Below are 22,819 nucleotides of genomic sequence, written 5' to 3'. Positions count from 1 at the left end.
ACAGAAACAGGCCATTCAGCCCATCATAGGTATTACAGCACAGTACAAGCACTTTGGCCCATGATATTATGTTGACCTATCCAAAAAAATCTAAATCCTCCCTTCCTCATAACCCTCTATTTTTCCTTCATCCCTGTAGCTGTCTCAGAGTCTATTAAATGCCCCTATTGTTCCTGCCTCCACCACCAACCATGGTAAGAAATTCCAGTCACCCACCACACTCTGTAAAAAAAAAACCTTACCCCTGATGTCTCCCCTAAATTTCCCTCCCTTCATGTTGTCCTGTAGTGTTTTCTATTCATGCCTTGGGGAAAAAGGTGCTGGCTGACTACCTATCCACCGTGTGACAGAGTTTATAGAAATGTTTTTGGGAGATGAATTGGGAAAGGTTTGTTAGAGTTGGTCACATGCAAACACTTTAAAACAGATCTTATTTGAAATACTGGAACTCTGCTAGACATAATGGCTTCTCACACCTTTTTGCAAGAGCTTTGAAAATTGCTCAAGAGATGCCATTAATGGATTGTTTTTTTCCAAAGCAACAGATGGAAGAGAATGCTGGCGCCGCTATTGTCTGTAGGAGAGTTTTGCTGTTGTAACACTATCAAGTGCTCTCTGTGTCTCTCTCTCTCTCTCTCTCTCTCACACACACACACTGAGACCAAGAGAAAGCCTGTTTGACTCTCTCTGCTTGCAAAGCCACATGACCCTCTTACAACAGCAAAACTCTCCAGCAGATAATAGAGGTGCCAGCATTCTCTTCCATCTGTTGATTTGGTAAACAAGACCAGTCTCACAGTCTGCAGGAAGAAGCTCTTTCCCAGCCTGGTAGTCTTGATTTTGATGCTCCTGTACCTCCCTCCTGATGTAGGCATCTGTATCTATCAATGATAGGAGAATATGTGGATGGTGCAGTTAGCGCGGTGGTTAGTGTAACGCTATTATGGAGCCAGGTACCTGGCTTCAAATCCGGCGCTGGCTGCAAGGAGTTTGTACGTGACCTGCTTCGAATTCCTACGGGTGCTCTGGTTTCCTTTCACCCTCCAAAACTTACGGGGTTGTCGGTTGATTTCAATGTAATTGGGCGGGACGGGGTTTAAATTGGCTTTAAATTTAAAAAAAATAGGCGAAAGGTCTAAGGCTGTAAATTCAAGTTCAGATTTCAGGGGCAGTCCGGTTGGTGTGGCGGTCAGCACCAGCAGCGGTCGGGATTGGGGTTCGAGTACCACGCTGTCTGTGAGAAGTTGGTACATTCTCCCCGCGTCTGCGTGGGTTTTCCCCCGGGGGCTCCGGTTTCCATTCGAAATGGGTTTATAGGTAAATTGGGCGGCACGGGCTCATGGGCTGAAATGGTCCGTTCTGTGCTGGATGTTTAAATTTAAAAAAAATCTTGTCTTATGTAAATCTTGTCTTCAGTGAAAGACTTTGTTTCAGAGCAGCCAAGTTAGACATTGCATACATAGTACAATAGTAAAACACAGTATGACAGACCACAATGAAAGGGTAAGATCAGTTGGTAGAGTGGAAAGGCGTCATCATTTTATTCTTGTCAGGTTCATTCAGGAGTCTGATAAGGACCGGAAAGAAGCTTCTTGAATCTGGTCATTCTCGATCTCTCCCTCATGAACCTGACAGGAGGGCGATGAAGAGAGAGTGTGGCCGGGGTTGGACGAGTCTTTTAATATGTTGGCAGCAGGAAGCGTGGATGGTCGAAAGAGAGAAGTGGCGTGTATGCATGCGATGGCTTGTGCTATGTGGTGATGTATCCTGAGAGGATACCTTCAGTGGTACACCTGTCAAAGTTGTTGAGTGACACAGGTGGCAGGCTGAATCTCCTCAGCCGTCTGACGAGGCAGAGGGGCTGGTGTTCTTTCTTGGCCTGTGTTAAAGTGGACCTTTGGTTGTTTGAAAACAAGCATGAACACAGCTGCACAAACACATCTTCAATCATTTTGCAAAGCGAGAGACTACTCCATTTCAGTACATATTTCTTAGAATTCTCTTCTCTTGGGATTCATTAATCAGGATCATGCCCCTTACCCCATGGTCAATAGTCTTTTATTACCATGGCAAATAAGGATGCCCTTATCAGCTCTAACTGATAATGAGAAAGGAAGGTTTGCAGCAACTTCTCTCTTCCTGTCAACATTTTAAAACGCTCCATACTCATCAGTTCTCCCTTCAATGGGTCACCATGATAGATGTACAGCAGGCAACCCAATGCACCATGGGAAATGAGCATTGACTGTGGGACATGTGGGAGATAGCGCAGGTAGTGTCCACAAAGCCAATGTTAAAATGCTCTCCCTCCGTAGCCTTGGCAGAACTAAGACCATTCCCGACACAAGGTCAATGGCAGCAGGCCCAGAAAATCACTGCTACCTCCAAAGTCCTCCCAATGCCTTCCTGCAAATATATCAGCAGGTCACTCATCCTTGCTGAGACTAAAATTCAGATTCAGATTTCAGATTTATTGCCAGAGTAAATATATGATATCACATACAACCCCGAAGTCCCTTTTACTTTGGGCAAGATAGAATTACCACTTATTGGTAGCACAAAAAAAAATTGTATACAATGTACACATGTAAACATAAAGAAATGTAAGCATACTGACTGTGCAATACAAAAAAGAAAATGTCAATAAAGTGCACAAGAATCCTTAAATGAGTCCCCGATTGAGTTTGTTGTTGAGGAGTCTGATGGTGGAGGGGTAGCAAATGTTCCTGAACCTGGTGGTGTGAGTCTTGTAGCACCTAGACCTCTTTCTTGATGATAGCAGTGAGAACAGAGCGTGTGCTGAGTGACGTGGATCCTTGATGATTACTGTTGCTCTCCGACGGCAGCGTTCCCTGTAGATGATCTTGATGGTGGGGAGGTTTTTACCTGTGGTGCCCTCTGCTTTATGATCAGGAATATTGGTGTTCCCATACTAGACCATGATCACCACACTTTCCACCACATGTCCACAGAAATTTGCCAGGGTTTCTGGTGCGGTTCTAAACCTCCATAAAGTCCTGAGGAAGTAGAGGCGCTGATGTGCTTTTGTCACGATGTCATGGTGTGTTGGGTATGGAAAGAATTTCCAAGATTGAGACCCCCCCCCCCCCGAATTTAAATTTGGTTACCCTCTCCACCTTTGATCCCCCGAATGACCACTGGATCGTAGTACACCTCTGGTTTTCCCTTCCTGAAGTTAACAATTAGATCCTTGGTTTTGGTGACAGTGAGGCTATGTTGGTGTCCCATTCAATCTCCCTCCTGTATGCTGAATCATCACCCTTTTTTTATACAACCCACTGCCATGGTGTAATCAGCGAATTTGTAGATGGTGTTATTGCCGTACCGAGTCACACAGCTGTAGGTGTAAAGCGAGTAAGAGCAGGGAAATCCTGGAACTTCCTCGTCTCCCTCAATGACGGATCGTGAATGCAGCTGATCACAATCCTGAGGGAAAATAGGGATTGGTATTAAATGCTGTTCTTGCCAGCCACAACCAGATTCCGCTGGGTAATTGAGACAAAAAAAAATGACATCAGTATCGGAGTGAAGCAGTTTGATTAGGGGAGGGGCTTGAAGTTAATATTTTTTGTCAGCTAATGTGTTGCATCTCTATTAGCAATGCATATTAAAGAAATTTGCCATAGTTATCACTGAACATGGCAACTAACCTTCTCAGCCCTTTACAACAGGAACATTAGTAACCCAACCAGAATATTGAAGATCTCATCCAGATTAGTGCATTCCAGAGTGTGGCATTTAAGACCAGAAATCCAGCTGGACTTTCAAAAGGAAATACATTGCCATTGTATGAGAAAAAAACCCTGTGCATATAGAACCACAATGCAGGTCAAAGTTGCTTGATCAGAAGTGAAGTATTCCTTACCCATCTCTCCATGGATGCTCCCTGGCCTGCTGAGTGTGGGGTCGGATGAGAAAACGAATTGTTCAGCCCCCAGAGGCGTCAGACTGCATCATGGATGATGATTAACCAAAGCCAAGACCATGATGCGTATCATTGCTCAACCTCAAACAAGTTGGCACCCTCCAACCAAATGGCCTAAACATCGGCTTCTCCGGTTTCCAGCAGCCATCCCCCCTCCCCCACCCCATCTTTCTCCTTCCCGTATCCCCATGTCTCCTTGCCTCTAGTGCTCTCTCTCTCTTTCCCTTTCCCTCCTGTCTCCTTTCCTCCCCTGATCAATTCTAGCCTTTCCTCTCCTGTCCTCCTGTCCATGTTAAATTATGGCTTTTTGCCTGTTGGTCTGTGCTCCCCCCCCCACCCCCCACAATCCAGCCCTTCCTTCTCTCCTCCCCCAGCCTTTTTATTCATTTTGCTCAAACCTTGAAGAAGGGGTCAGGCCTGAAACGTTGGTCATGATTTTTAGCCCCTATGGAAGCTGAGTTCCTCCAGCATTTTTTGTTTTTACTACATTGACGCTGTCTGCAGACTTTCATGTTTCATGAAATTCCTGATTTAATTCATTCGTGGTAATATATACATTCCTGGGTACCCTAATAACCATTGCTTTATTCCAATTATCCACCTATTGAAGGTGCTACTGAAGCATAGACGATTACAGCACAGTGCAGGCCCTTCAGCCCATGATGTGCTGATCCATCCAAACCCTAATCCACTGCATTTTTATTTTTCCTTACCTCACCCTCTATTTTTCTTTCATCTATGTGCTCATCAGAGTTTTTTAAATGCCCCCGTTGTACCAGTCTCCCTGGCAATGCATTCCAGACACTTACCAGTCTTTGTGCAAAATACTTACCACTCTTTAACATTCCTCCATTCACTTTACGCAGAGATCTTCTGTATTGACTATTGCTGTTGTGGGAAAATGGTGCTGGCTGTCCACTTATAATCTAGTCAGCTTGTGGGCCGGGGGTGCGGGTGGGGGCCTGCTACTGTGGAGGCCTGCTACTGTGCAGTATCCCTAAATACAAAAATGAAGAAAATAGAGCTGCAATATTACTTCACCACTGTTGAACTCAATGCATCGACTAACGTAGAACAAACACCGAATGTTTTCTTAACCACCAAAGAACCATGGAACATTGTAGCACAGAACAGCCACTTTGGCCCTTCTTGTCTGTGCTGAATAATTTTTGTTTGCCTAGTCCCACTGACTTGCAACTAGCCCATCCACACCTCTCACATCCATGTACCTGGCCAAATTCTTCAAATTGAACCCCCATTCACCACTTCAGAAGGCAGCTCGATCCACACGCCCACCACTGTGTGTGTGAAGAAGTTCCCCACGTTTTCCCCTCTCACTCTTACTTAACCCATGTCCTCTGGTTTGTATCTCACCTACCCTCAGTGGCAAAAGCCTGTCTACATTTATTCTGTCTATCCTCCTCGTAATTTTAAATACCTCTTTCAAATCTCCCTTAATTCTTCTACGCTCCAAGGAATAAAGTCCTAAACTGTTTAACCTTTCCCTGTAACCCAGTTCCTGAAGTCTGGGCTACATCCCAGTAAATCTTCTCTGCACTCTTTCTATATTATTGAGATCTTTCCTATAGTTTGTTGATCAAAATTGCACACAATACTTCAAATTTGGCCTCACCTATGTCTTTGTGGTGTGCTGTTAGCCAAAATCAGACACACACAAGGTAAAGACTGTTCAACAGGCTTTAATCTACAAAGACTTCCACAGAGCCAGGCTGACTGTAGCTGCAGTAACTCTGAGTGAGCTTCGGGAGGCTTATATCCTGGAGGGTGATTGACACCCGATCGGGTGGGGCTTGATCCCTTCAGGCCGACTGATTGACAGCCAGCCAGGTGTTGTCCTGTCCCCTTACACTCCTGCAGGTATAGGTGTTGCCCCCTGCAGTAGGCCGGTGGTGTACCACCATATTCACCCCCTTCTTTAAAATTGTCCTGGCGGGGTGCAGTAACAAGGAATTGTACCCCCTATTCACATACAATATTTACAGGTTGAGACGGTCCGGTGGCCACTGGGGTCTCTGTGGCTGTCATAGGACTGGCTCCTGGTCACTGGTCGGAGGGGAAGTGGGGGGGGGGGCTGGCGGAAGGGGTCTGTGTGACTGGTGTGGTGCCGTGCGGAGGGGTGACTGGACTGGCCGGGGTCGACATATGAGGGTCGTATTGGATGGGTGGGGGGGCAGGTTTGTTTCCCAGGGCTGAAGTGGGCCCCTGGTGGTCAAGGAGGCCCTGCGTGCCCCATAGCTGCCTGGGGACGGGGATGCATGCCCGGTCAGCGTCGTCCTGGGCTGGAGGATGGTGTGGTGTGGTGGGTGCTCCTGCTGATGCCAGGTCCCTGGTTGAGACAGTGTCCTGCTTGCCACTGCCGAACCTAATGTAGGCGTAGTTGTGGTTTGCATGTAGGAGGAAGACTTGCTCGAGAAGGGCTTTGGCCTTGTGTGTCCATACATGCTTACACAGGAGAACTGTTCCTGGGGACGTGAGCCATGCTGGGAGGGACATTCCAGTTGCCGACTTCCTGCGCGTTGACTTGCATTTCCATCATAGTGCGCCCGAGCACATGAGGGATGTCCCTGATCAGTGTGGTGGCAGCCAGGACCAGTTCCGGAGTCGGAGTCGTCACTCTCCGGTTGTGCACAGTGATTTATGGCATCCAGAGGCGTGGGGAGCGTCGGTGGGGCGGCCTGGTCATCGTCCGTGTGGACCACATCGACGAAGGTTGTGGTGTGTGGCGTGCGGCAGCTATTGGCACGCAGAGGCGTGGGGAGCATTGGTAGGGCAGCCTGGGCACCGCCCGTGTTGTCCACGTTGTCCTCAACATCGTCAGGGGCCCTCCATGTCGGCTGCTGCCTGGCCCAAGTTGGTGGTGGCATGTGGGGGCCCATTGCGTGGCTGGCTTCCTTCCCCAGCCGTGTTTGTTGTGCCGGGGGAAGTGACGTCATCCTGACCGGCGGCAGTGTCATCATTACATCAGCCGGAAGTGACGTCACTCTAGTTCTCTGCGACAGTGCTGGTGAGGGCGGGTGCTGGTCCAGGTGCTCAGGTCACACACTGTGACAGTCGCTGGTGGGGCCAGATGTTGCACCGTCGAGGTCAGAAGGTGGAAGTCATAGTGAGGACAATGTCGCCGTCCGGCACGTGCACTTGGAGTGGTCCGTGGGGGAGGTGGGGAGGTCATAGAGGGTCGCTGAGCTGCCAACTGGTTTTGAGAGGCACACTTTAGCGAAGTGGCCTTTCTTGCCGCATTGGGAGTAATACTGGCAGTTTTTGCGCGATCGTCGGTCTGATCCACACCAGGACCCACAGTGCTTACAGGGGTTCCGGGCACCTGTTACAGCGACGTTTTCCTCCCCAGCTCGGTCTGGGGCTGCAGCTGCAGTGTGAGAGGGCCATGAGGGAGTCTGGGGGAACCTGAAATCAAAGGCTTTGATATCCAGGGCTGCCGCTTCCAGGGTTTTGACCACTTCCACTGTCTTGGTTAGGGCGTAGATATTGTCTTATAGCAACTTCTGCTGGATGGCCCTTGAGCATAGCCCTCGGACGAAGGTGTCCTGGATCAGTCTCTCAACCTCCTCTGCACCTACCCCGGGTTCAGCCAGACACTGTCGGGCCAACTTTTGCAGGTTTCCTTCCCCAGGTTGCTGGGCTCAGGTGTTGAGGAGGTACCTTGCACAGACCGCATTCATGGGGGGCTTGTACAAGTTCTCGAGAGTGTCCATTACGTGCAGCAGCCTTTGGTTGCCTGGAAGGAGTGGGGACCCAGCTTTGTCCGGAGTAGGACCAACCTCTTACGATCTGAGTCCAGGATGCCGCCTTTGTGTGGCTTGATGATTGCCTTGACTGCGTGCTGCTAGATCTCGAAGCGTGTCTGGGCTTCCGGGTGGTGTGGGTCGACTTTGAGGCTCACAGCACTCAGGAGTTTTTCCATGGCAGCCGTGGGAAAATTTTGTGAATTAAATTGTGGTGCGCTGTGAGCCAGAATCAGACACATACAAGGAAAAGACTGTACTATATGCTTTAATCCAGAAAGACTTCCACAGGGCCAGGCTGGCTGTAGCTGCAGTAGCTCTGAGTGAGCTTCGGGAGGCCGGCGCAGGCTTATATCCCAGACGGTGATTGACACCCGACCGGGTGGGGCTTGATCCCTTCAGGCTGACTGATTGACAGCCGGCCAGGTGTTGTCTTGTCGCCTTACACTCCTGCAGGTACAGAGGTTGCCCCCTGCAGTAGGCCGGTGGTACACTCCTGCAGGTACAGAGGTTTCCCCCTGCAGTAGGCTGGCGGTACACTCCTGCAGGTACAGAGGTTGCCCCCTGCAGTAGGCCGGCAGTACACTCCTGCAGGTACAGAGGTTACCCCCTGCAGTAGGCCGGCGGTACACTCCTGCAGGTACAGAGGTTGCCCCCTGCAGTAGGCCGGCGGTACACTCCTGCAGGTACAGAGGTTGCCCCCTGCAGTAGGCCGGCGGTGTACCTCCACAGTCTTATACAACTTTACCATAACATTCCAATTCTTGAACACAATACTTCGATTTATGAAGGCCAAGATGCCAAAAGTTCTCTTGACAACCCTACCTACCTATGATGCCGTTTCAGGAAATTATGCATCTGTATTCCCAGATCCTTCTGTTTTATCGCACTCCTCAATGCCCTACCATTTACCGTGTATGTCCTACCTTGATTTGTCCTTCCAAAATGCAATGCTTCACACTTGTCTGCATTAAATTCCATCTGCCATTTTTCAGCCCATTTTTCCAGCTGGTCCAGACCCCTCTGTAAGCTTTGAAAACCTTCTTCAATGTCCACAACACCTCCAATATTAGTCTCATCTGCAAATTTGCTGATCCTATTTACCACATTATCATCCAGATCATTGATATAGATGACAAACAACAATGGTCCCAGCACCAATCCCTGAGGCACACCATTAGTCACAGGCCTCCAGTCTGAGAAGCAACCATCCACTACTACCCTCTAGCTTCTCCCATCCAGCCATTGTCGAATCCAGTTCACTACTGTAGAGCTCGTCGAAAGAACCAAAGACTTGTTGATCCAAACCAAAGCTTTTATTAGCAAAAGACAGGAGCTCTTCACAGGTGGCCGACCAGTCCGGAATGATCCGACCTGGCTAGGGACACAACCCTTTAAGGCCCAGACAATAGGCGTGGCTTAGCTCTCAGCCAATCGCTGTAAGCACAGTCTAGATACAGTAACTATATACACTATGTACATTGGTGATAGATCTGTACTATCACAACTACATCACTGTGAAAACTTAGCGTCTGAACCTTCCTGACTAACCTCCCCTTTGGAACCTTGTCAAAGGCCTAGCTAAAGCCATGTGGAAAGCATCCGCAGCCTTTCCTTCATCAACATTCTTGGTACCTCCTAAAAAAAAACTCTATAAGATTGGATAAACATGACCTATCGCACATAAAGCCATGTTGACTATCCTGAATCAGTTTCTGACTATTCGACCTCTTAGAACATTTTCCAACAATTTACATTCTATGATGTCAGGCTCACTGGCCTATAACTTCAAGGGTTACTTTTGGAGCTTTTTTTAAACAATGGAATAATGTGAGCTACCCTCCAATCCTCCAGCACCACACTCGTGGCTAAGGACATTTTAAATATTTCTGCTAGAGCCTCTGCAATTTCTACACTAGTCTCCCTCACTGTCCGAGGGAATATCTCATCAGGCCCTGGGGATTTATCCACCCTTATTTGCTTTAAGACAGCAAGCACCTCCTCTTCCTTAATCTGTGTAGGTTCCATGACCTCACTGCTTATTCGCCTCACTCTGAGCCCTTTTCCTAAGTGAATGCATGAAAAAAATCCATTTACGATCTCCCCCACCTCTTTTGGCTCCATACAAAGCCGACCACTCTGATCTTCAAGGGGACCAATTTTTCCCCTTACTATCCTTTTGTTCTTAATATACCTCTCGAAATCCTTAGGATTTTCCTTCACGTTGTTTAGCAAAGCATCCTCATTTTTTTTGTCTTCTTGATTTCTTTCTTGAGGTTTATCTTGCATGTTTTATACTTTTCAAGTACCTCATTTGCTCCATGTTGCCTATACCTGTTATACTCCTCCTTCTTCTTCAGAAGCAGATCCCCAATATCACTTGAAAACCAAGTTTCCCAATGCCTGCTAACCTTGCCTTTAATTCTGACAGGAAGATACAAACTCAGTACTCACAAATTTTCATCTTTGAAGGTCCTCCACTCACCTCGCACATCCTTGCCCGAAAACAACCCATTCCACGCATTCTAGATCCTTTCTCATTTCCTCAAAACAAGTCTTTCTCAGGGAACGTGGCGTAATGGCATAGGTTGGAGACGTGAAAATACGCCTCTCCTGGCAGAATTAATTAAAACCCAAATGGAAAAACTTAAAACAAAATAGAGATATTGAGACTTGTTTTAAAACAATGAAGAAATCAAAGGCTCAAACGGCAAAGAAAATGACTATCAAAGAGGTTAGTCTGACTGAAGAAATGGGGCCCACCTCATTGATCGATCTGGCCAACTTGCTTCTTCTCCCTCCGAGATCGACCCAACAAGCATCGGCTAAGGTGAACGTTAAACCAGCGCCATTTCCTCAGGGAGCCGACAAAGATGGTGCTGGAGTGCAGAAGAAAGTTCTTGAACTGATGCTGCAGGAACTACTGCGCATGCATGAAACTTTGCACATGTGCACTACTGAATCGGCACCTCTCTATCAAACAACGGAGCTAACTAAGCCCATGTTGACTAGCGTTGCTAATCAGGCTAGGGATAAACAAAAGGCCCGAAGACAAGTGAAACAGACTTTAATATCAACTGAGGAAGAAGAAGAAAAAGAAGAAGAAATAAGGGCAGAAGAGGAGGAGGCTTTACAAGAATTGGAGGGAGCAGAACCAATAGATCTATTAAAACTTGAATCTTACAGACTAATTTCATTATTATATGTTGATTATAAAATTATAGCTAAAGTATAGCTAAATATTTACAGAACTTAATTCATGTGAATCAATCTGGATTGAACCAGAGTGCCAGAGCCAATAGAGGAATGGAGGAGGGAAAAGGTGATGTGAGTATTGCATGCACCATTAGAAGTCAATATACTGCAGACAATATTGCAGAATTAATTAGTTTAATTAATATATCTCAAAAGAAATGAGGTTCAGCATTGATTTTTATCATTAGATAGATTAGAATGGAGTTGTTTATTTAAGGTTTTGGAAAAATTTGGATTTGAATCAGTATTTATTAGTTGGATTAAAACTTTATATGAAAATCCTTCTGCTAAAGTGGCGACTAATGGACAAATTTCTTAACTAGATCAACTAGACAAGGGTATCCTTTGTCTCCAGCTTTATTTGTTTTAGCAAATGAATATTTAGCACAATTAATAAGACAAGACATTAATATTAAAGGAATTAAAGTTAATAGTGAGGAATTTAAGATTAATTTGTTTGCTGATGATGTTTTGATTTATGCAACAGATCCTGAAAATTCTTTGTGTTCATTGTATATGAGACCAAAAGAATATGGTGAAATATCAGGTTATAAAATTAAATGGGACAATAGTGAAATTATGGCATTGGTTGAGGGAGATTATACTCAATGTAAACAGATTGCCCAATTTAGATGGTCAGATAATGCAATTAAATATTTAGGTATTAAAAAATGATAAAAATTTGGATAATTTATATAATTTGAATTATTAACCATTATTTTATAAAATTAAAGAGAATTTAAATAGATGGAATGATTTACCTGTAACTTTAATAGGTAGAGTAACTTGTATTAAAATTAATATTTTTTCAAGGATTTAATATTGTTTTCAATCTATTCCCTGACGATTGCCTCAAAAATTTTTTTAAGGATTTAAATTTAATTATTAGGAAATTTTTGTGGAAAGGGAAAATGCTGAGAGTATGTTTGGAGAAATTAACTTGGAAATTTGAATGAGGAGGTTTACAACTTACACATTTTCAAAATTAATATAAAGATGGTCAGTTGCAATTTATTACTGGAATGTTTTATTTACATAAACTTTCAGTGTGGGCTAAGATACAATTAACTAAAATAGATGAAAAATTTGTACAAGAATTTATTTATGAATTTAATTCAAAATTATTAATATGTACTAAAGATCCACCTATATTGAAACATATAATTGAATTATGGAATAAAATAGACTATAAGATAAGCGGGAAAGGTAAGATTTCCTGTAAAATGCCTTTATATCAAAATAAGCTATTTTATTCACTCTTAATGATCAGTTTTTGAACATTTGTGTATGTATTTTTGATGATCTCTTCTTTTCCTTTTAGGGGTAGATAGGAGGGAGGAGAGTGGTAGGGAGGCAAGGGGGAGTAGGATTATATATACCACATGTATTTTTTTATATATACTTCATTATTCATTGAAATGCAATTGTGTTTTAAAACTTTTGAAATAAAATATTTTAAAAAAAATTAGCCTTTCCCCAATTTAGAATCTCACCTCAAGGCCCAGACCCATCCTTCACCGTAATTAACTTGAAACTAATGACATTATGATCACTGGACCCAAAATGTTCCCCTAAACATACTTTTGTTACCTGTCCTGTCCCGTTCCCCAAAAGGAGATTCAGTATTGTACTGTCTCCAATTGGTACATTTGTATATTAATTTAGAAAACTTTCCTGAACATTTCTGACAAACTTGAAGCCATCCAGCCCTTTTACGGTATGGGAATCCCAATCAATATGTGGAAAATTAAAATCTCTAACTATCGGAACCTTATGTTTCCTGCAGCTGTCTGTTATCTCTCTACAGATTAGCTCCCTCAATTGGGTGGTCTATAATACAACCCCATGAATGTAGTCATACATTTCCCGTTGCTCAGCTCCACCCCTATAGCCTCTTTAGTCTGTCCTGCCTGAGCATAGCTGTGATATTTTCCCTGGCGAGGAATGCAACTCCTCCCTCTTTCATTTCCCCCCTTTCCTCCCCCCCCCCCCCCCCCCCCACATTCTATTACGTCTAAAGCAACTGATGCCCGGAACACAGCTGCCAGTCCTGCCTCTCCTGCCATCAAGTTTCACTAATGACCACAATGTCATAATTCCATGTGCTAATCCATGCTCTAAGCTTGTCTGCCTTTCCTACAATACTCCTTGCATTGAAATAGATGCATCTGAGAACATTTCCACCATGTACAACCCATTGACTTCTAACGGTGCATGCAATTCTCATATCACCTTTTCCCTCCTCCACTCCTCTATTTGCTCTGGCACTCTGCTTCCCACCTCCTGAAAATCTAGTTTAACCCCACCGGAGCAGCACGAGCAAATCTTCCCACAAGGATACAAGTCCCTCTCCCGTTCAGATGCAAACTGTCCCATCCGAAGAGGTCCCACCTTTCCTGGAAGAAACCTGAAGCCCTCCCTCCTGCACCACGTCTTTAGCCACATGTTAAGCTGCATTATCCTCCTATTTCGAACCTCACTAGCACGTTGTATGGGCAGAAATCCTGAGATCCCATCCCTGGAGGTCTTGTCCTTCAACCAAGCACCCAACTCCCTGAACTCTGCTTCCGTGACCTCCCCTCTGTTCCTACCCACAACCAGAAGCCATGGACGACAAAGGAGGTCAAAACTCTTCTCAAGGATCGTAACACCGCCTTCTGGTCTGGCGACAGAGCACTATAGAGTGCCGCTAGAGCCAACCTGAAGGGAGGCATCAGAGATGCTTAAGCAGCCTATAAGAGGAAGACTGAGGACCATTTCATCACTAATGATCCACGGCAAGTGAGGCTGGGCATCCAGTATTTCACCAGTTACAAAACCAGCAGTGTGATTGCCGGAGGTGAGGCCGCGCTGGCTGATGATCTTAATAATTTCTTTGCTCGAATGGAGGTGAAAGCAGCGGAGACGGACAGAACACCCTCATCAGCCTCTTACAGCCATGTCCTCACTGTGCAGGAGTGTGATGCGAGACAGGTGCTCAGTGCCATGAATTCAAGTTACCAGCCCTGATGGCATGACAGGAAGGGTGCTGAAGGAGTGTGCCTATCTGCTCTCTGAGGTCTTCACAAAGATCTTCAACCTGTCCCTGTCTAGGTCCATCATCCCACCTTGCCTGAAGTCTGCCACAATCATCATCCCACTGCCGAAGAAGAATGTCAATGACTACCGCCCGGTAGCACTTATGCCGGTCACCATAAAATGCTTTGTGATGCTGGTCTTGCAACAGTCGCTCGCCCACCTTTGATCCATATCAGTTTGCCTAGAGGGAAAATAGGTCTACAGTGGATGCCATCATCACAGCTCTTCACATTGCACCGACCCACTTGAACACCAGGGGAGCTATTTGAGGATGCTGTTCATAGACTTCAGCTCTGCCTTTAACATCGTCATCCTGAGCAGACCGGTTACAAAACTTGCTGAGTTCGGGTTTCCCAAACTATGGATTAAGAACTTCCCAATGAACTGCTCCAAAACGGCTAAAATTGTCACTCACCTCTCCTCTACCCTTCTACTCAGCCTTGGCTTTCCACAAGAGTGTGTAGAGCACCATCCTCTATTCCCTCCATCAAGTTTGTGGATGACACAACTGTGATTGGACTTGTTTCAAGAGGGGGATGAGACAGCCAACAGGGATGAAGTCCAAAGGCTGACAGCATGGTGTTCAGAGAACAATCTTGTCTTGAGCTAAACATAGAAACATAGAAGATAGGAACAGGAGTAGGTCATTCGACCCTTCGAGCCTGCTCCGCCATTCAACGAGATCATGGCTGATCTTAAAGTTCAGTACGCTGTCCCCGCCTTCCCTCCGTAACTTTTAATACCCTTATACTGAAGAAATAGATCTAATTCCCTCTTAAATATATTTAATGAACCTGCCTCTACTGCCCTCTGTGGCAATGAATTCCACAGATTCACCACCCTCTGGGTAAAGAAATTCCTCCTCATCTCGGTCCTAAATGGTTTGCCTATTATCCTCAAACCATGGCCCCGGGTTCTGGATTTTCCCATCCTTCGAAACATCCCATCTGCATCCATTCTGTCCAGTCCTGCCAGAATTTTATAGGTCTCTATGAGATCCCCTCTCAATCTTCTAAACTCCAGCGAGTACAATCCCAATTTGCGCAATCTTTCCTCCTAAGTCATTCCTGCCATTCCAGGTATCAGCCTGGTGAATCGCCTCTGCACTCCCTCCATTGCAAGAACATCCTTCCATAGATAAGGTGACCAAAACTGCACACAATACTCCAGGTGGGGTCTCACCAAGGCCCTGTACAGCTGCAGTAAGGTATCCTTGTTCCTATACTCAAACCCTCTTGATATGAAGGCCAACATACCATTTGCCTTTTTAACCGCCTGCTGTACCTGCATGCTCACCTTCAGAGACTGATGTACAAGTACCTCTAGGTCTCTCTGCACTTCTCCATCTCTTAATCTATTGCCATTCAAATAGTAATCTGCCCTCCGGTTTGTATTACCAAAGTGGATAACCTCGCATTTATCCACATTGTAGTGCATTTGCCATGTATCTGCCCAGTCCCTCAATTTATCCAAATCACACTGGAGCTTCCTGACCCCCCTCTTCCGTGCACACAACCCCTCCTAGCTTAGTGTCATCTGCAAATTTGGAGATATTATATCCAATCCCCTCATCCAGATCATTAATGTAAATTGTGAACAGCTGGGGTCCCAGTACAGATCCCTGTGGCACCCCACTGGTCACCGCCTGCCACTCAGAAAATGAGCCATTTATCCCAACTCTCTGTCTTCTACCTGCCAGCCAGTTCTCAATCCACATCAATACTTTGCCCCCAATCCCATGAGCCTTGATTTTGGAAGCCAGTCGTTTATGCGGGACCTTATCGAAGGTCTTTTGGAAGTCCAGGTACACCACATCCACTGGCTTTCCCCCATCTATTTTACCTGTCACCATCTCAAAGAATTCCAATAGATTGGTCAAGCACGATTTACCTTTTGTAAATCCATGTTGACTCTGTCCGATCCCTCCTCTGCTAGTCATATGCTCCGCTATTACATCCTTAATAATGGATTCCATAATTTTGCCCACTACTGATGTAAGGCTCACCGGCCGATAATTCCCCGCTTTTTCTCTACCCCCCTTTTTAAATAGTGGGGTAACCTTAGCTACCCTCCAATCCATGGGTACTGATCCTGAGTCTATCGAGTTCTGGAAAATAATTCTTAAAGCATCTGCTATCTGAATGGCCACTTCCTTAAGTACCCTAGGATGTAGATTATCAGGCCCTTGGGATTTATCTGCCTTCGATCCCATCAATTTTCCCAAGACCATGTCCTTAGAGATACTGATTTCTTTCAGTTCCTCCCTTGCATTAGTCTCTATGTTTCCCAACATCCTTGGGAGGTTAATGTAAAAACAGAACTAAAGTAAGAATTTAATTGGTCTGCCATTTCCTTATTCCCCATTATATATTCCCCTGATTCTGACTGCAAGGGATCTACTTTGGATTTCACCAATCTTTTCCTCTTGACATATTTATAAAAGCTTTTGCAGTCGGTTTTTATATTTGCCGCAAGCTTACTTTCGTAATTTATTTTTGCTTTCTTGATTAATCCCTTTGTCCTCCTTTCCTGCATCTTGAACTGCTCCCAGTCTTCGGTTGTGGTACTTTTTTTGGCCAATTGATATGCTCTCTCTTTGGACCTAATGCTGTCTCTAATTTCCCTTGTTATCCACGGTTGAGTCACCTTTTTTGGTTTATTTTTATGCCAAACCGGTATAAACGATTTTTGCAATTTCTCCATTAGATCTGTGAATGCTTTCCATTGTCTATCCACCGTCAACCCCCCCATAAACACCACCCAATCAATCTTACTCAACTCCCGTCTCATACCATCATAATTCGCTTTATTTAAATTCAGGACCTTAGTCTTGATTTTAATTTCATCACTCTCCATGTCGAGTGAGAATTCGATCATATTGTGATCGCTCCTACCCAAATGGCCTCATACAAGATTGTTGATTAGCCCATTATCATTGCATAATACCCAATCTAAAATGGCCTGCTCCCGAGTTGGTTCCTCGACATATTGGTCTAGATAACCGTCCCGTAAACATTCAAGGAATTCCTCCTCCTCAGTATTTTTACCAATTTGGCTAGTCCAATCTATATGCAAATTAAAGTCTCCCATGATGACAGCTGTTCCCTTATTGCACGCTTTTCTAATTTCTCTTTTAATGCCTTCCTTCACCTCTACACTACTATTCGGAGGCCTATATACCACCCCCACTAATTAGGAAAGCTATCTCCTGGGCTAAGTGGAGATTCCGAGTGAAAATGGAAACAAGGGACACCTGACAGATGTGGCAGGCCTAAATGCAATAAACTGCTACAAACCAAACCTGATGAAGTAGCTGATGACAAAGCTTCATTCCCAGAGGAACTCAATGACTTCTATGCCTGATTTGGCAATAGTAACAGTGAAGAACTACCCTTCTGCACATTCCATAACACCATATAACCATATACAGCACAGAAACTGGCCAGTTTGGCCCTACGAGTCTTCTTCCACCTAGTCCCACTGACCTACGATTGGCCCATAACCCTCCATACCTCTCCCATCCATAAACCTATCCAACCTTTCTTTGAATATTAACATTGATCTCGCTTCTACTACCACCGCTGGAAGTTCATTCCATCCCCCCACTCCCCGCTGCCTGAAGAAATTCCCTCTTGTGTTTCCCTTAAACTTTTCCTCTTTTACTCTCAATCCATGCCCTCTTGTTTGAATCTCCCTCACTCTCAGTGGAAAAAGCCTATCCACATTGACTCTATCTGTTGCCCTTATAATTTTGAATACCTCTATCAAATCACCCCTCAACCTTCTACATTCCAGAGAATAAAGTTCCAGCCTGCTCAACCTTTCCCTGTAACTCAAACCCTGAAACCCAAGAATCGTTCTTTTAAATCTTTTCTGCACATTCTCTATACTGTTTATATCCTTCCTGTAATTCGGCGACCAAAACTTCACACAGTATTCCAAATTTGGCCTCACCAATGCCTTATACAATTTCAACATAACATCCCAACTTCTGTGTTCTATACTCTGATTTATGAAAGCCAACATACTAAATGCCTTCTTCACCACCCTATCTACATGTGATTCAACTTTCAGAGAATTATGTACCATGACTCCTAAATCCCTTTGTTCCACTGCACTCCTCAGTTGTCTACCATTTAACATGTATGTCCAATTTTGATTTGTCCAACTAAAATATAGCTCACCTCACATTTATCAGTATTAAACTCCATCTGCCATCTTTCAGCCCACTCTTCTAACTGTCCTATATCCCACTGTAAGCTTTGATAATCTTCCTCACTGTCCACAACACCACCAACCTTTGTATCATCTGCAAATTTACTAATCTAATTTGTCACCCTATCATCTAGATCATTAATATATATGACAAACGGCAGTGGACCCAGTACCGATTCTGAGGCACTCCACTCGACATCGCCCTCCAATTCAGCAAACAATTTTCCACCAATACTCTCTGGCATCTCCCATCCAACCATTTGAATCCATTTCACTACTTCATCATTAATAACTAATGCTTCCATCTTCATTATTAACCTCTTATGGGAAATCTTATCAAAAGCCTTACTAAAGTCCAAATGGACAACATCCACCGCCTTCCCCTCATCAACCTTTTTAGTAACCTCCTCGAAAAACTCTATAAGAATTGTTAGACATGATCTACCATGTACAAAACCATGCTGACTACTCCGATTCAATCTCCGTCTTTCCAAATAGTTTTATATACCATCTCTAAGAATACTTTCCATTAATTTACCCACCACTGACATCAGTCTTATAGGCCTACATTTACCAGGTCTTCTTTTGGATCCTTTTATGGACAGCCGAACAACATGAGCCATCCTCCAGTAAATTGGTACTTCCCCTGTGGCCAGTGACATTTTAAATATTTCTGTCAACGCTCCCATCCACTCCACATCTGAGGATAACGTGGGTGCTTCCTTCATGAGAGTGAATCCAAGAAAAGCATCCAGCTGGACGGAGTACCTGGCTAAGTATTAAAAATCTGTGGTGACCAACTTACCAAGGTAGTCACAAATATTTTCAATATCTCACTCCAGCAGGGTGTGGGACTCACCTGTTTAAAACAGGCGCCAATCAAGAAGAGTGCAGTAACCTACCTGAATGGCCATCAACCAGTGGCACTTACATCAATAGTGATGAAGTGTTTGGAAGGGCTGGGGATGAAGCAGATCAGTGACTGAGCAGTGACAGGGACACATCCCAGTTCACCTATCGTAGTAACAGGTCTATGGCGGATGCCATCTCACTGGCTCTACACCAAGCCCCCTGGAATACCTGGACAATAAAGATGCATACATCGAGATGCTCTTTATCGACTACAGTTTGGCATTTAACACCATCATCCCCTCAAAATCAGCAAACTGCAAGATCTGGGACTCAACACCCCATTGTGTAATTGGACTAAGGATTTCCTCACCTCTAGACCACAATGAGTGAAGATTGGTAAGACCTTCTCCTCCACAATCTCCATCAATACCGGAGCACCACAGAGCTGTTCTTAACCCCCTGCTCTACTCACTTTACACCTTCAACAGTGTGACTTGGCATGACAATAAAACCATCTACAAATTTGCTGACGATACCACGGTAGTGTGTTGTATAAAGGAAGGGGATGAGTCAGCGTACAGGATGGAGAGTGAAAAATTAGCTGAATGGTGCAACAACAACCTTGCACTCAATGTCACCAAAACTAAGGAGCTGATTGTTTTTTTTAAAAATTTTTTATTTTTCACACCATAAATCACATTAGCCATGATATACACTTTTTCTTTTTCACACATATACAGTGACATTTTCTCCCCCCCCCTCCCTCCTCCCAAGCCACCCCCCCCACCCCCCCCCTCATCCATTTTAGTTATACAATCTAGGTTGCATTAAACCAGTCAGACAATGTTGTCATTCAACAAAAATTGACTTCAGGAAGGGAAAGCCAGAGGTTTACAATCTAGTGATCATTGGGGGATCAGAGATGGAAAGGGTGAGCACATTTACATTTTTGGGAGTCACTAACTGGGAGGATATTTCCTGGACCCAACACACCAATGACATTGTGAACAAAGTACGTCAGCACCTCTACTTCCTCAAGAGTTTGCGGAGGTTTGGTATGACAGCAGAAACCCTGGCAAATTTCTACAGAGGTGTGGTGGAAAGTATGCTACATCACGGTCTGGTATGGGGACACTAATACCCCTGAGCATAAAGATAGTGGACGCAGTCCAGGACATCACAGGCAAAATCATCTTCAATATTGAGCACATCTACAGGGAATGCTGCCGTCGGAGAGCAACAGCAATTATCGAAGACCCACACCACCCGGCACACACTCCGCTGCTGGCATCAGGAAAGAGGTGTAGGTGCCACAAGACTCACGCCACCAGGTTCAGGAACAGCTGTTACCCCTCCACCATCATGCTCCTCAACGACAAACTCTTACTTGTGCACTCTATTGATTTCCTTTTTTATTCTCTGCTTTGCACAGTCAATTTGTTTTCATTTGTTATCCGTCTACAGTTTTTTTGTTTACGTTTGTTATTTGTCTACAGTTCTTAGTTTGTTTACATGTTTACGCTGTGCACAGTTTATTTTTTGCACTACCAATTGGTGGTAATTCTGCTGTGCCCGCAGGGAAAAGGAATCTCAGGGTTGTATGTGATGTCATGTATATACTCTGACAATAAATCTGAAATCTATGGACTTGACCCTAATGTCTCTCTGTTCTTCCACACTGTTCAGTATACATATGACATCAGCCTGAGTGGCAGTGCAGCCAATTTACATATCCATTGTTGCAGGCTTTAGTCTAACAGGCAACAGATGTCCTTATTCATCGTCCCTGCCAATAACCAAAGCTTTATTTCTTCCATTAAGGAAATTTGATTCAAAATGACAGGATCTTCAGCATCTGAATCAGGTTCCTGTGGTTTATCAGAACCTCATCTCCCTAATGTATTCATTCCTAAGGGCCATTGTACATCTGAAAGCAGCATTATTACTTTTCACTGAATTATCAAGGATCTAGTTATTACATGAGGATTAGAGGTAAATCAGAATTGAATTTGATATTTGCAAATTCCAATTTAGTTTGTACTGCATCTATCTACATTTGAAAAGTTGTGATGAAAATGATATATTGGAAGATTAATTATTTCAATAAAAATAAAACAAATACCAGATTCTTTCTAAGGTTCATAACTGCATTTTTATTTACTGGAGTTTTGTTCCATATTCCCAGAGAGGTATTGTAATATATAACATATAACAATTCCAGTATGGAAACAGGCCATCTCGGCCCCTCTAGTCTGCAGCAATTTAAGTGAATTCCACGAGTTCCACCTACCTGCTCCCTGTCCATGACCCTCCAACCCTCTCACACCCATGTACTCATCCATCCTCCTCTTAAATGACAAAATTGACCCTGCCGCAACCACCTCTTCCAGAAGATCATTCCACTCAGCCACCCCTCTCTGAGTGAAGAAGCTTCCTCTTATGTTACCTCTAAACTTTTGCCCCCTAACCCTTAACTTATGACCCTTGTTCCAATCTCACCTACCCTCAAGGGGAAGAGCCTATTCACATCTACTCTATCTATTCCCCTCAAAATTTTATATACCTCTATCAAATCCCCCCTCAATCTTCTATGCTCCATCGCTTCTCGGCCTTTTGGCTAAGATCAAGTGTAGAATCTGTTCTTATCAGTTTAATATCTGATACGTCCCTTATCTAGGGACCATAAATTGAGTTTTGGAACAGGGAGATGGAATAGGGGCTTGCTCTGTCCACTCCACGCATCGACCTAGTATTGCAGTGCCTTTGGGAACAGTGTACAAAAAAAAATCTTCTATGCTCCAATGAATAAAGACCCAGTCTACTCAATCTTTCTCCGTATTCTAGATACTGCAATCCGGGCAACATTTTAGTAAATCTTCTCTGCACCCTCTCTACCCTCCTCTAATTTGGAGACCAGAACTGCACACAATATTCCAAATTTGGCCTCACCAATGCCTTGAACAGTCACAACATCACCTCCCAACTCCTATATTCTATGTTTTGATTTATAAAGGCCAGCATACCAATAGCATTGTCTCAGATTGACACCCCTGTGCAGTATGGAAGATATGCCACCATGCCAGAGATTAAACACTGCCCCGTCCACATTCCCGGTTGTTTTAATTTGAGGGGAGAGCTCCTCGGTGGCCTGGTTATTCCTCAATACCAGACCAGCCACACTCTCTTTACTCACCCTCTCCCATCGGGAAGAAAGTTCACGAGTGTGGGATCTCGCACCACTGACTGAATGACAGTTTCTTTCCTGCTGTTATTAGACTCTTGAATGATTCCCACACAAGTAAAATTGTATTGCCTTTAGTCTGATCTCACTGGTCTCTCTGCAACTCAGCACTTGGTGCAATGTATGGGTTGCTGTCCTTCTCTCTAAACAAGCATTCAGACAGGGTGAGTGGGTCAACGTAATTGACAGTACAGTGCTATAACTGTGGCAGTGACCTAGATTCAAATCCGACACTGTCAGTTAGGAGTTTGTACATTCTCCCTGTGTCTGTATGGGTTTCCTCCGGGCTCTCCAATTTTCTCCCATTGTTCAAAATGTACGGGCATTGTAGCGGGTAGCAGGTTAATTGGGTATTTAGGGGTACATGGACCCATGGGCTGGAAAGGCCTGTTACCATGCTTTATAGAACCATAGAACATTATAGCACAGTAAACAGGCCCTTTGGCCCTTCTAGTCTGTGCTGAACTGTTA

At 44.5% G+C, this 22,819-nt stretch overlaps 1 non-coding gene across 1 annotated transcript; it reads left to right on the top strand.

Annotated features, from left to right (window-relative positions):
- The first annotated feature begins 21,704 nt into the window (after positions 1 to 21,704).
- LOC138752059 (U2 spliceosomal RNA) lies at positions 21,705 to 21,890 on the top strand. The gene has a single exon (XR_011350346.1). It is a non-coding gene; the product is annotated as a U2 spliceosomal RNA (small nuclear RNA).
- The last annotated feature ends 929 nt before the right edge of the window (positions 21,891 to 22,819 follow it).

Source organism: Narcine bancroftii, chromosome 1 (genome assembly GCF_036971445.1).
Source record: "Narcine bancroftii isolate sNarBan1 chromosome 1, sNarBan1.hap1, whole genome shotgun sequence".
Taxonomy (NCBI): domain Eukaryota; kingdom Metazoa; phylum Chordata; class Chondrichthyes; order Torpediniformes; family Narcinidae; genus Narcine; species Narcine bancroftii.
The sequence above is the reverse complement of the archived record's forward strand: the minus strand, read 5'-3'. Positions and strand labels throughout refer to the sequence as shown.